This window comes from Lagopus leucura, unplaced genomic scaffold (assembly GCF_019238085.1).
Source record: "Lagopus leucura isolate 7727_CA_CO unplaced genomic scaffold, USGS_WTPT01 Super-Scaffold_760, whole genome shotgun sequence".
Classification (NCBI taxonomy): domain Eukaryota; kingdom Metazoa; phylum Chordata; class Aves; order Galliformes; family Phasianidae; genus Lagopus; species Lagopus leucura.
Window position 1 is genome coordinate 9,462,127 of NW_024962257.1, and position 14,542 is coordinate 9,476,668.

The window sequence follows — 14,542 nt, forward strand, 5'->3', positions numbered from 1 at the left end:
TTGGAACAGACTGCACATTGTAGCACACAAACAGGCAACTGATACCACTGACCTTGGTGAGGAGAGTGAGGTCCATTGCCAGCAAAGGTATGATTCTGCAGCTCAAACATCTGCCTTAGAATCCTTCCTTCTTCCTCATCCTCTTTCATCATCAAGCAAAACCTGGGAGCACCTGAAATCAGCACTGGCTTCTGCAAGTCTTTGATGTAGGTGCCAATCCGTGTACCCTCTGGGATTTCTATATGGAACATACTGATTCACAACTGTTCACCTTGAACTGGATGCAAGATGCCATCAGAACAGAATTGGAAGCTTCACTCCTAAAGCTGCTTTGATGTTTAACTGTGTTCAGTTCACCTAGAAAGCACACTGAAGAGCTGCCAAAAGCAGACCAACTGCCAGCCAGACTGCCTGGCTGGCAAAGCCTCTCCTCCTTCTCTGCCTTTCCTGCTGCCTGCAGCCCAGGAGTGACCTGATGTGTCTTGGCCATGCAGCACACAAAACAGAGGCAGAAAATCCAGCATCCAAATAGGGATTCCAGTAACTGGCTAAATCTGCTTGGTGAGCTGGCTGCCAGCCAACACACTCATGGCTATCTGCATCTGGATTGTCCTGACAGTGCTCCTTCACAGCAGGACCAGAGACTTGCAAGAGTATTTTTAACTTACTTTGCTGCCCCTTTCTCCTCTCTGGAGAGGGAAGACCCTAAAAACTTGCAGGGGCTTTCTCACTGACATTAAAATAGCCCCCAACATATCTACTCCCTGTGGAGTCAGAAGAGGTTTGTGCAACTTGGTTGCTTTAGTTGTCATGCATTGTGGCTAGCAGAAATTCATGTCATTCCATTCTCTTTTTCTCATTTATGCCTCTTTCTCCTTTCCCTTTCCCCTTTCTCCTGGGGCCCCCCCCCCCGGTTTTTTCCCCTAAGCCAGTATCATAGTTCAGGTCTCTGAGCAACTCTGTAAGACCTTCCTTATCCTCACGAGATTTCTGATTATCACCTTTCATTACAGGATTTTTTTGCTGCTGAGTAATTTACTTGTGATATTTGGAAAATGGACGCAATAAGGAAGTTAGCGATAAATCTCCTGTTTTCTCTGTAGCAATTAGCAATACTGTTAGTAGTTAAAAAAAAAAAGATACCTGAGGGGTTCCCATACAAAGCTTTTCACGAACTCCATATACGGTGCTAAATAGGCTTCTGTGCAGGCAGAGGACTGCAGTGGCATTTCAGTGAGATTTACCTCAGTGGCTACATCTGCCTCTTCTGTTCAAGTGGTTGCAAATCTGTGAAGCAATTACGTGAAATGCTGTGACCCTCTTCATCTGGGACCTGCAAAAGGCTGTCGTTTAACAGGGAAATTAAACTCAAAACAATGCAAAAAATAAAAAATAAAAAATCAGCCTTTGGAGAACGAGGCAAAATTGCAGTGAGATTTAACTAAAAGGAAATTTAGTGAGCCAGTAAGCAGAATGTCCATAACTGACTGCTGCTTATTGTGCCCCTGCTTTAGGACCCAGCTCTTCATGCCCTTAATGTCAGCAGGAAGATCCCCAGCAGTTCTTTACCTTCATACTCCTTTTAAAAAATATGGTATCATCTTTTTGTACCAACATTTCTATTCAATAGATAGATTTATGTTACCTCAATCCTTTCACTGAAAAAACAAAAATCCCACAAACCTGGGAGAGGCATGGGACAGGAGAAAGCTCTTTGCACTAAGAATGCAAAGACTATGGAAGAAAAAATACTGTTTTTCTGTCCCAGCACTGGAAGTGTCCCCAGAAGTGGTTTTGCCTTTTATTAGCAGCGCACAGAGATTAGAGCAGCCAGAGCTGTTTGCAGTCAGCCCTCTGAGACCTTTGCTCCCTTGAGCTGAGCTGCAACCAGCATCTAGCTCTGATGTATCCTTGGTTGACTGAAATGACATTGAAGTGAAGGACTTTTTAATTTTCTCTCGCCTTTTTTTTTTTTTCCTCCTTCTCTTTTTCAGTGTATTTAATAGTGATGTGGATTAGAAAGCCTCTGATGTAAAGGAGAGGGGGGCTCAAATGTTATCAGTGCTATCAATTTGTCTGTAACCAGTTCTTAAAGTGAGGCTTTACAGTAAGCCAGCCTGGAGCTAAGCGACTGCCATCATCAGGCTCAGTTCTGCAACACAAAATATGGGAGGGATGATTGCAGCTGCTCTGTGAGCCCTGGAAATGCTGCTGAGAGCTGCAGCGGTTCCCTGCTGCAGGCACTGTGCCAGAGAGGCATCCCAAGTGTTCGTAGCTTTCACAGGAGGCTTTTCTGTGAGAAATTTCCTATGGAGTACTGGAATTTTCTAGATCAAAACTTTTTTGGGGGAATGAAATCTGAAAGGAAAGGCTATAATTGTAGCTCATGAGCTGGCACTTCATTCAAAGCCAAGAGAGATAAGAAAAACATCAATGCAAAAGCACCTGAGTAAGTTTGGAATGGCCTTGGCAAATTAAAACTATTAAGTATTTCCAGGAGACTTCTGCAGATCTCCTTCCAGCTGTATCCACAGTCCCATTGGAGGAGCAATTAAAACTCAGGTGGGTTATTGTTCAGGGTCTCTGAAAATGTTTTTTTATTCCTAGGGCTAAACCAGCTAGCTAAGAAAAAAGGAAAACCTGAATGAAAACAGTACTTAAAATTTGAGCCGAACCCAACGCAATCTGTGAGATAATAGATAGGAGCACAGTTTTGAATCAAATTAACTCTCAGTAGCCAGCAGTCTTTGCCATGTGGATAAGTATTTAAAATCTGAGTAGCAAATGGTGTTCTGCCTGCTTCACCATTTTTTATACCCGATAGCTGTATAGCACATTTTCTTTTCTCACCAGGAAGGAAAATACTGATATACCAGGTAGGGGATGCTGTCTTTATCTGAACCACTCAGATACAGGAGAATTTCATTCATTTTTGATGAAAGCATTCTTCCTGTGCTTCATCTTTGTAAACAATTGTTCACAAATGTGCATGCTGCCAAAAAGCAAGGACATTAATAAGGTGTGCTTGTGAAGTGAAGGCTGTTTCTCTCTGGTAGGAGAAGGCCTATGAATTCCTGGTAGAGAAGTGTGACTGTGCCCTGGAGAGGGGTACGCTCCCATCTGCAGCCTACAGACTGTTGGGTGGGCATGACTGGTCCAACTATTTATGTAAAGAGAAATAAACATTGGCTAACTAATGGTAGAATTCATGGTTTTCATACGTTGAACAGAACCCTTCAGTTTAACGGACAGGTTCTGTTATAGCCTGCGTTGTGGGGGAGAAACCAATGCTCCAGTGAACTGCATGTTACGGAGCTCTAAAACCTCACTGTCTTCACAGGTCTCAGCGCTATCTGTGCATGCTCCAGTCCATAGGAGCTGGAACCTTTGATGTCTGAAGGCCCACAGGGCAGCAGACCAGTGCCTAGTTTTGCTTGTGCTGCTGCGTGCCATTGTTATTCCTTCAGCCAGTATTGGCTCACACAGCGCAGTGTTTTAGTCCTGCTATTAAATAGAGTCCAAATGCCTGAACAGGAGAAGGAGGCAGGGGACAAACAGCACTGCACAGAGGCAGGCAAATCAGTCAGCCTACATGCTGCCCACACATGCTGCTGCTGGGGATTTACCATTTGAATGAGTTCCTGGGCACGACTGAGATCTGATTTCCATTCAGCACGGTGGGAAAGCACAAGAATAAAAACATGCAAGGAGAAGAAAAAGAGAGGAGAAGAAATGTCTCCCACAGCCACACATCCCTGCCTCTCGACCTGCAGCTGTTAGAGGCAGAGCTCTCTATGAGAGGTGGGCTTTGGGGTGACCTTCTGTTGCTGCTCAGCTTGAGCCTTAACAGCAGCACCAGAAGCCACCACTTGTCATGGTGAAGAGCTCACCTCTGCAGCAGGTGAGGCTTAAACTCCTGAGTTTCACTGTGCATTCCCTTCTCTTCTCCCTCCCATTGCATATGTCCCCCCTTCCTAGAAATGCCTCACTTGAGGTGTGAGTCTTTAATAATGATAGAATAAATAAGAATAAAGCTCCCTACCAACCATCAGTTGTCTCCTTCCACGACCAGGATGGATGTAGGCTAGACTTTTGGCAGCCCTTTGGGATCAAAGAGAAAGATTTATGATTAGTTTTACTACCATAAATTCAAAGACAAGAATATGGGCAAAAAAAATCATCCATCAACAGCCCCCTTTTTTGAGGTCTAACTGCTTAATGGCTGAGATGAGTGAGCTGGATCCTCCCTCTTCCATACAAGCAGCCTACAGCTACTGCTGAGGGTGTTGCTGATGCCTCATGGTGCTTCCATGCACAGTATTTTGCACATAGATGGTGGCAATGCTAGGCTTACACACAAGGAAGAGTGCAAGGCATGTGTACGTAATTCAGGGTCAGGATTTTTATTCCTAGCTGGGTATTTTTCTGCAGACACTTCACTCTTATAGAGGAGTAAATGTCACAGCATCATTACAGTTTTGCATCCTTGTTTTTCCTGTGGAACTGTTAAATTTGCCAAGTATGCAAAAAAAAAAAAAAATCCAATCCTCCCTTCTCTTTAGCGTATATCTGACATGCAATGACTCCCACATCTGTGTATTTCACTAATGGTCTCATAGTTATAATTAGCCAATATTTTTGTGTCCAAAACCTGGAAACCTTAATCAGTTCACACACTGCTTTTCATCCCCAAGGTCTGTATGGACTTCCAAGGTATATGATAGGTAATGAAGTGAAGGAAGCCTATTTTCAGAGTATCAAAACTGTTAAATAGAGGTTAACACCTGCACTTGAGGATTTTCTATCAGAAAAGGGTGGAATTGCTGTCTTTTAGAAAAATAATTCCTTACTGAGTCAGAGAGAAACAGTAAGTTCAGCTAACAAAATGAAATGGACCAAGTCTGCAACCTGACTGGTGTGCCAACTTCTTTACCAGATAAAACACACAAAACGTATAAAAGCTGGAAACAAGTTCCTACCTAACCTCTAAACCTGTCCTTCAGGTGCCGCCAGCTCAAAAAAGCCTGCTTGTGGACCCAAAGCCCAGATGAGACCCTTGCTACAACTGCCTATAAAAGGAGAATGTGGTGAGTTTCTGAGCAGACAACTCAGAGACACACAACTGGGAGACTGACAGACCTGAGAATTACGCTGCCATCCAGAGGATGCTGTCAGGGTGGAGAAATGGGCTTTGTAAAGAACCTCCTGAAGTACAGCAAAATGAGTTGTGAAGTCCTGTACCCAGGAAGGAACTACCCAAAGCATCAGCACAAGCTGAGAGGGGCACTTGAATGGAACATACTTCAGAGCCCTGATGGTCACCAGGTTGCTCCAAAGAAGCCTAACAGTATTCTGGGCTGCAATAGGCAAAGTATAGCCAGCAGATAGAGAGAGGTGGTCCTTCCCCTCTGCTCAGCACTGGTGGGGAGACACCACATGTCCGCTGCTGGGTCCTCCTGTACAGGAGTCCTTGACACACTCAAGAGAGTCCAATGGAGGGCCATAAAAGCAATGAAGGGATTGGAGCACCTCTGCCGTATGAGAGAAGCAGAGCATCTCTCAGAGATCCCCTGAGCCTGGAGAAGGCTCAGAGGAATCTCTTCCATGTCCATAAATACCCAAAGGGAGGTGCAGAGAGGACACAGCCAGGCTCCTTGCAGCTCTACCCAGTGCCAGGAGCAGAGGCACTGGGCACAACCCAGAGCACAGGGTTCCCTCTGCCCATCAGGCAGCACTGCTGTGCTGTGCAGTGCTGGAGCCCTGGCACAGGCTGCCCAGAGGCTGTGGGGTCTCCTCCTTGGAGCTCTCCCAAAGCCGCCTGCCCATGGGCTGGGCCCTGCTCTTCTGGGGCAGTTCTGGGGCAGAGGGATCCTGAGGTGCCTCCAACCTCAGCCATGCTATGATCCTGTTTTATGTAATAAAACACATCATCACAGAGATGGCAAGAATAAACTGGAAGGTGTCTTGAATGGAGATAAGCTTATTTTGTACCGACATTAATTCTTTGTGAAGTGTGCATGATAATTAATGTTAATCCACAAATAAATTCTTAGAAAATTATCTGTTACATCTGCAGGGTAAAAAGGTCTGAGTTGTAGCACTGACTACTAACAGCATTATGTATGATTTACCAGCAATTGTCAAGTTTCACACCAAAGGTCAGAAATAAATCCTGAGTTTGTAAGCTGCAAGAAAGAAATGTATGAACACTTCAATTTATTGCTCTGTCACTGTTAATTCCATCTGGTATTCACTGTGATAGCATTGCTGCTAATGAATGTATTTGGTAATAACATGGATGTCATATATATTTATGCTCTAATCTCTTTCAATGGTTCAGCAGACAAAACAAGTTAGGAACTTAGCCATGTTAAATTTTTATAAATTAAGAGGGAAAAGAAATCATATTTTATTTCAAGGAAGTACTTAACAAATATGTATCATATTTAACTTCTCTCACTAGGAGCCTGTCCTATCACTGCAGAATTCCTTGTATTTCTAAGGAATAAATGAGGATCAAACCATTCTATTGGTATGACTTTTCCTGTTGTTTGATGATAAAAACCACGATCTTAACGCTTTGAGTCCGGCTCAACAGGATCTGAGCAGCAGGAGGAAAATAAATGACTACAAGTACACTTTAGAAATCTTAATTATGACCTAAACAACCTTGCATATAAATCACAATGCTGCAATTTCAAAACCTGACAGAGTATAATATACACACGCTAATGTAAGCTTGTGTCTCCATCACTTCCCAGACTGGTTCTTGAATCCCCATGAGCTCAGGCAGAGCAGAGGCTGAGTTTCTCTGTGGTGAGGAGGACAGAGTCATTCTCTCCATGGCTCTCACAGGCCTCTTTTCCACTACTGTCTATTATTTCTGTAATCACTTCATTACAGGCTTTGTGAATTGATTAGGCTTGGAAAGTGCTGCAGTGAATAAAAGGAGAGCCTGGCAGCATTTGTATAAATCTGATGGCTATTTCTGAGAGATGTGCTGCCCTCCTCTGCCTTTAGAAGTGGGACTGACTTTAAAAAAAAAAACATTTGAGGGAGGAAGAGAACTGCTAAACTGTTGTTTTTCAGACTCTGTGTTTTCTTCTGAAAAGATTACCAGTTTAACACGTAGTAGTGTGACACATAGATTAACTTTATACTTTGATTAGGAAAAAAATTTCCTTTAGGCTTCTCACAATGTATTGACTATTAATTAAGATGGAAAAGTATCTCACTGGCTGAGCAGTGGATGGATTTTGAAATAATTTACAGGTAGATGCTTTCCCCATTTCTATTTGCAACTTTGTGTCACACCAAATTTAATGGATTCATTTAATGATGAAAGGTTTTGGAGCCTTTACAAGTGTTAGAATCTGTAATACTTACAGCATACCTACCTAAAAGCTTATGAAATGTCATGCTCATCTTTATTGCAGACTGACTCATTGTAAGGGGGTCTTCTGGCTTCCTTTGTTAATACACAAAGAATTCATTTTGGCATCTTCCCTTAGGGATGGTTTCTTTTAAGCTGTGACTGCATTAATAATATCTTTCACAGTAACTCTTTCCATCAGGCAGTTGGACTTGATGATCTCCAAAGGACCCTTCTAACTGAACCAATCTAATTCTAATCTGCTACCAACCCATAATCAGTAAAACCATGGAGTAAAGGACAAATTTTCTGTCAACTTTTATGTATGAGATATATTAATTTTTATGGTTTTTACTCCTGAGTTAGTTAAATGCCCCTAAATGTGGAAACTTTTTATGAAAATGCCTTTTTAATAACAAAGACCATTCCTGCTCTCAGAGAACTGTGTTACTTCAATAATCTGGTTTCTTTTTTTTTTTTTTTTTTTTAAAGTGATATATTTTGAGGCTAAAACTGCTGATTTATTAGTAGTACTTCCCTCAGATACAAAAATTCTTTTTCAAGCTGAAGAACAAAAGGTCATCTTGCTTTTTGCGAGTGTACACACTGTATTTTTTGCATGGTTCAGTTTGCTGGTTCTTTAGATCTATCTGCTTTAGGATTAGCGAGTTTACAAACATATCCGGGTTTTGAAAGGTTTTTTTTGGTGGCACTGTTTGAAGTGCTGAGAAAAAGAAAAAAGCAAGCTTAGCTGTAGCTTTATAAACAAGGTGTGCTTACATCTGCTAAGAAAAGCACAGACAAACCTGGGATGGAATCACCTACATAACAGTTAAAGCAGGATCATTTCTACAGTGAGCTTCTCAAAGAAACCTACTGCCACTTACAATCATCACACAGTGCCAATGGATGGCTGTGGTTCTGCATGAGCGTTTGATTTACATCAGTGCCTGGTTGATGATCTTTCTGAAATTACCAGAGCAGGCACATTTCCTGTTTGCCTCCTCCACAGCTAACCTCTTCCTAGGCTTTATTTCTTAAATGCTTCCCTAAATCCAAAACATAAAAAGATTTCTGCATTTTTTTCAATGGGAGAACTTCATTTTTTCCTTTCTAGAGACGCAAATGCCCGATTCTTTCTGAAGATTGTTAAATATCTAGGCCTAGTAGCTCCTTGTGCTAATGAGTCCTACAGCTTAATTGGGTTACAAGAAAAATATTGTTCTGTTCCATTGTGATATTCTCTCTTTTTTTTTTTTTTTCCATTTCAATGATATTTTGTTTTGCAGTAAGTCACTAAAACGCAGCTGTGCTGTGTCACCTAAAACACAATGTAGTGATATCCAGCCTAGGCAGAAGCTACCCCTATATAACTAGGAAGTACAATAGGTGCCTAACTTGCTGACTTTGAAGAATGCCTGGAGCTTCTGAGCACTCAGAAGGTAGAGGAAGAAGAAAGAAAAAGGGCTGTACCACTTAAGCTGCAAAGACACAGGGACTGGAACCTCCAGGAAGGTTCTGGAGCAGGACAGAAACTCAGAGAGCACAACTTTGCCCTGCTTGCTGAGGAACAAACTTGTCTCCCAAGTTGATAGTCACCCATAGCTAAACCCATGTGGATTCTCACAAGAGGTTCAGAGACAAGAAAAGTCACCTAAGAAAGTTAAGCCTAAAAACCAGAAACACTGATGAGTATTTTTGGCATGAAATGAAGAATCCTTTCATTCCAGCTACAACCCATGTGCTGCTTCAGCTCAGCAGCTCTCCAGTTTGTTGTTGTTGTTGTTGTTTTCCCCCTTTCCCACAGCTTTCTTGATCACCACTTCTAGGTTGCTGTTTTCTCCCAGCCTGCTTAAGTTATATTTTGTAATGATAGTTCATAAAAAATAACAGCACGTACTCTTAACTGATGGCAATAGTCTGTGGGAGCATGCTATCAGTCAGGATACGACTGTACTCTTTTTCATGCTTTCACGATCATGTTTTCGTGTTGGGTTATCATCGTTTTTCTTATTTTTAAAATTTCATTTACAATAAAGTCTTTTGATACTGCACCAGCAATAGAAAGGAATCACGGTAATCAGGTTTTTCAAAATGAAATGGTTTGACTATAGTTTATGATATTCACTGCCCAAGTTGGCTAACATTGGCAGGCAGAGTTTTTTTGGGATGGAGAGAGAGTACTGTGACCCTTACACACTAGTGTGTGACCTGCTAACCTGAGCTCCAGAGAAAAGGCCATTTTAAGTTGAAGTTGATCCTGTCTGAGCTCTGTTTTTTTTCCAGTTGTAACAATCAAAAAAATCAATGTGATAGAATAGCAATACAGGAGGTAATGAGAAAGGAACTAGCTCTCCAGAAAGGTACTACAAAGGAAAAGTGCTCACCTGTCTCTGAAGATGTAGGTTCACAAAGGAAACTCCACAAGACAGAGACCACCAACATGAGTTCACCTCCAGTGGCAGTCAGCCCTTAAATGAGGTCTAAGAGAGGTGCAGCCAGGCTCCACTCCTTCAGGTTGAACAGCTGAATTGCCTTCACCTGTGTTCCCAGGGCTGCTTGGGTCCTTTCCCCAGGTGCTCAATCAGTGGTTCAGGCCAGGACTCAACAGTTACCATACAGGTGTTTAGCACTATTAGCTAAATTGTATTTCAAATAAAGCAAGAATCACATCTTAATATATGCTAAAATATCTATTATGTTGAGAAGCTGCTTATTTAGATCTAAAAAATTAATAAAAAAAAAAATTAAAAAGGGTTTGAGAAATGTAAGGAAAAGGATGAACGTGATGGTTGGAATATGTTGTAGAAAAAAGAGAGGGGAAATACTTAAGAAAAGCTAGATTTTAACCAGAGCTTAAGTGTTCTCCAAATGCACAGAATTTCCCTGCAACAATCCCTTTTCATCCTCAGGAGAAATGTTGTTCAACAGTGCTCATGAGGAACTTGCATCTGCACTAGCTGAACTCTGTTTAAGAACTGAAGAGGGGAAAGCGTCTAATTAACAAGTGATGAAACGCTGAGGCGATGAGGAAAGCTATTCTCCCAATGGAGGTCGTTCACTGTTCTGCACAGTTGATGTTTCCCCCTAGAGATGTCCTCAGCTGCTGTATTAAATTCAAAGACAAAGTAAGGTTTCTTCATAAGATTTATCCAGGCTGTATTTTCAAGCATCATACAGCTTGCCAAAATGAATTGTTTTGACGCTGACTTACCTCACCTAGGTTAAAGATATAACAGAGGTGTTTCCTTCACAGCAGTTGGCATCAAAGGGGTTCTAAGGACATTCACTGTGTTTCAAGACCCAAGCAAGTAATAACAACATAATGTGTATATTTTCATACCTCAGAAAGATAATCAGCTTGTATATATCTTCAGGCCAATCACTTTGTACCTTTTATTTTCCCACTTTTTTGGGGCCTAAGACTGGCATATGATTTATAAGTTACTCAAAATGAAATTTTTCATCCTCTGTCTTCAGGTTACTTTTTGGGCACTAGGTAACAAAAAGTGTATGCCACCACGAAAAACACAGCTGTATTTCTTTCATTCTTATTTCTCATGCAGAATGGTTTATACAACAAATAATAAGCTTTTTGTTAACTAACATGACTCATGTCTGGATGATCTTAGCCCCAACCATAATGGCAGAGCTTTTTCTCTGAATCCTCCCCTCATCCTTATATCTTTATTGGATATAAGGGAAAAGTCTCTTAGAGTGAGGGTGGTTAGGTACTGGAACAGGTTGCCTAGACATGTTGTAGAAGCCCCATCCCTGGAGACGCTCAAGGTCAGGCTGGACCAGGCCCTGAGCAACCTGGTAGGGCTGTGGATGTCCCTATTCACTGCAGGAGAGTTGGACTAGATGACTTGTAAAGGTCCCTTCCAACTCTAAGGAATCTATGATTCTATGGTGATCCTTTCACTCAAAAATCTCTGCAAAGCAGCTGACAGTAATTCATACTTACATTTTGTTATCAGTAGCCATGCAAGTTCACCTTGTATCTTCTCAATGAGATAAGTGCTGGTATTTTTGTGATCATCACCTCTTGAAGTAGATCTGCCATGGTGAATTTCCACCAAAATGGGTAGTATTCACGTAGCCCAACTTTGGGCACATGCTTTACCTGGCTCGGTTGAAGGGTTAGTCTCCATTGGCTTATTGGAGGTAAGCAACCAAAAATAGTGATCCAGATATTGCAGAAGCACTTTGACAAGGGACTTGACTTTTATAATTAAATAGTACAGATGTTTGAGGCCATTTCCCCATAAATTAGACAAATCCCTATAAAGTCAAGGCTGACTATATTTGGTAGCCTGGAATTAATAGTCTGATATTTCTTTAATATTATTTTCTGAAGACAATTTTTCCATTTGAAAAATACCACAAAGAATTGAGAAGATTTCAACCAACGTTAAGTCTTATCTGATGTCCTTCCACGGGACAACTGTGACATTATCAGAAATGCATAAAAACACCTTGAGAATAAAATGTTTTTCCTGATTGAGTTAAATCTGTACAAAATATTAGAATTTACCTTAGCAAAGTGATTATTTTTTTCCCTTTAAAACCTGGAAAACGTCAACATTGCACTGACTGTTTTTCCTTCTATTGTTTAAAATAGTGACTGACCTTTCTTTGGAATGAAAGATCTAAAAATGGCATTCATTGCTAGTGACAGGATGGTGTTTGAGATGCAGGCTCTCACCCAATCAGTTACTCAAATGTAGGAGTAAGCTATTTCTATTGAGCAGTAAGACGGATTAAATACAGAGCGGCATTAAAAAAAGACAGTGAGAGTAATGCACAAGCATCACCATTGCTTCTAGAATGTAATTTTAAGTAAATGACCTTATGTTGCTCACATGCTTGAAAATAAATCTCTGTTCTGCTTCGGTAGTGCTTCTTTTATTTGCAAGCAAATATAAATGAGTTGGATCCTGAATTTTCTTTTTTTTTTTTTTTTTCTTTTTTTTTTTTTTGTGACGCTATCAATTCTTTAAAGAACGAAGTCAACCATTAAAGATCTTTTCAAGAAGTATAAAAAAAAAGAATGGTAAATAATCTGCCATGAAGAAGTGGTGAGTAGACTGATGCCACCAGGCCAGGAGCAGGCCGTGATGTGGGGATACCAGGATGCCTGAGGCAATCATTAGCCAGGCGGTACTCTTCCTCTTCCCCAGTTTGTCACCACAGAGGCAGACTGAACACCCACCATGGCCATTACATTAACCTCTGTTTGCTGTCCTTATTTAGGCAGTGCTTACCATGTTTGTCAGGAAGCCAAAAACTTCATCAAAATTATGATTTGCGCTCCTTATTTCCGCTTTTTTCTTTTTTTGGCAGCAGTTGAAAGACACTCGAGTGTACACTCCCTGTTCTGCATACCAACAAACATACTTCTCCCCAGAAAAGCTCATCCAGAAAAGCCTTTCCAGGGCTAAAGTTAAAACAACTATAAGATGACAGTTGACTCAGATAGGATCTGCAGGACATCCTCTGAATATTCTGAGGATGTTCTTCAAAATCTTCATCAATGCTTCTCACTGATGTCCAGAGATGAGACTGGATTTTTGCGAAACTGCAGTTCTGTGACTATTCACATTTTCTTGCATTTTCAGACTTTACAAAACCTAAACTCCATCTTGTCGTGATTCCCACATGTGAGTGAGTGAGTGAAGATTCAAGCCAAAGGAGACATCAACTCCTGTAGGATGCAGAAACTGCTATAAACTAGAAGCAAAAAAAAAAAAAAACCTTCATTTTTGTTATCAGGCCATTACTGACTTTGTTCTTCTGGTCAAGGAACAGAAATTGCCATAACCCAGTTTCTCACATTTTTACAAAGAAACACAGAAGTGCTCAGTTTTCAGCAGGTGCAAGGAAGAGGGTGGATTAAAGGTATTGTAAGTATCATCTGAAGTACAGTGCAAGTTCATCTAACATGAAGCAGCAGCTTTTATTAGGTTTTGCAGCGAAGACGCTTCATAGGAGACAGGAAAAATAAGTGGGAAAATTATGAAGTCTGACAGTGATTAAAAGCATTATCTAACCCCTTCTTCTGGTTCTTAAGAGCCATTAATCACATTGTGTATTTACGTAGTGCTTGGATGTGACCATGAAAAAAATAATGCTCTCTTGAAAAGAACTAGTAAAATTCACAAGCTTAAGGATCATCTCTGAAGGGATCAGTACAGGATGGATGTGGAGCTGTTAGAGAGGGTCCAGAAGAGGCCACTAAGATGATCAGAGGGCTGGAGCAGTTCTCCTATGAAGAAGGGTTGAGGGAGTTCAGCCAGAAGAGAAGGGTCCAAGGAGACCTCATTGTGGCCTTCCAGACTTTAAAGCTTACAAGCAGGAGGAGGACCAATTTTTTACGTGGTCTGATATTGATAGGACAAGGGGGAATGGCTTTAAATAAAAGAAGAAAGATTTTAGTTAGATGGTAAGAAAATATTTTTTACTCAGGAGTGGTAAACTGGCTGGGTTTCAGCTTCTGCCCAGCCATAGTGGTGGGCAAACGCCATTATTGTTTCAACTGCAGGCTGCTTCCTTCTCAGAGGAGGAGAGCAGCTTGCCTTTGGCCTTTGCACTGAAGAAAAGTTTTCATAAGAGAAATTAGTTGTTCTGCAACAGTAATTACTGTACCTTTGCATTTTTGAATGTTTCTATGGCAGAACTTAAGAATGTGAACTGACACTTAAGCCTTGAATTGCCTCGTTTAGCTAACTTGAATTCTGAAATCATATTTTGCTGCTCTTGTCCTCTTTTCAGTTTTTAATTCAGCTGAGACTGCTCAGACATTATGAATTCACATCAAGATGCTTCACAGACTGTCTCTGGGGAAACAGCCTTTTAAAATGGCAGTCTTTTAACAGCATGTTTATGATTCCTTTTTTCAGATTGAATTCATAAAACTTGGAGGGAGATACTACTCCCTTTATGGAGAGGATGAAAGCTTTCATTTCTGCTATCCACCCAATCCGCATAAAATACACTTCCAGACTCTTACACAGCTGGACAGAGTCTAAAACATTTATGCCTGGAGTAATATCAACATGATTTTTAATAACGGAGATTAATGGGTCTAAACTTAAAATTTTTAAATTTTACCAGTAGACTTAGACATATGCTTAAAATTAAGTACCTATGTCCGTTCTGCATGGAGGT

At 41.0% G+C, this 14,542-nt stretch overlaps 1 long non-coding RNA gene across 1 annotated transcript in view; it reads right to left on the reverse strand.

Annotated features, from left to right (window-relative positions):
- The window catches only part of LOC122176157, a 32,051-nt gene extending 22,163 nt beyond the window's left edge, over positions 1 to 9,888 (reverse strand). The window contains exons 1-4 of the long non-coding RNA XR_006177639.1: positions 9,760 to 9,888; positions 4,043 to 4,101; positions 1,144 to 1,343; positions 53 to 162 (exon numbers count right to left, since the gene is read on the reverse strand). This is a non-coding gene — a long non-coding RNA (uncharacterized LOC122176157). The remainder of the gene's footprint in view (positions 1 to 52; positions 163 to 1,143; positions 1,344 to 4,042; positions 4,102 to 9,759) is intronic.
- Positions 9,889 to 14,542: the final 4,654 nt, after the last annotated feature.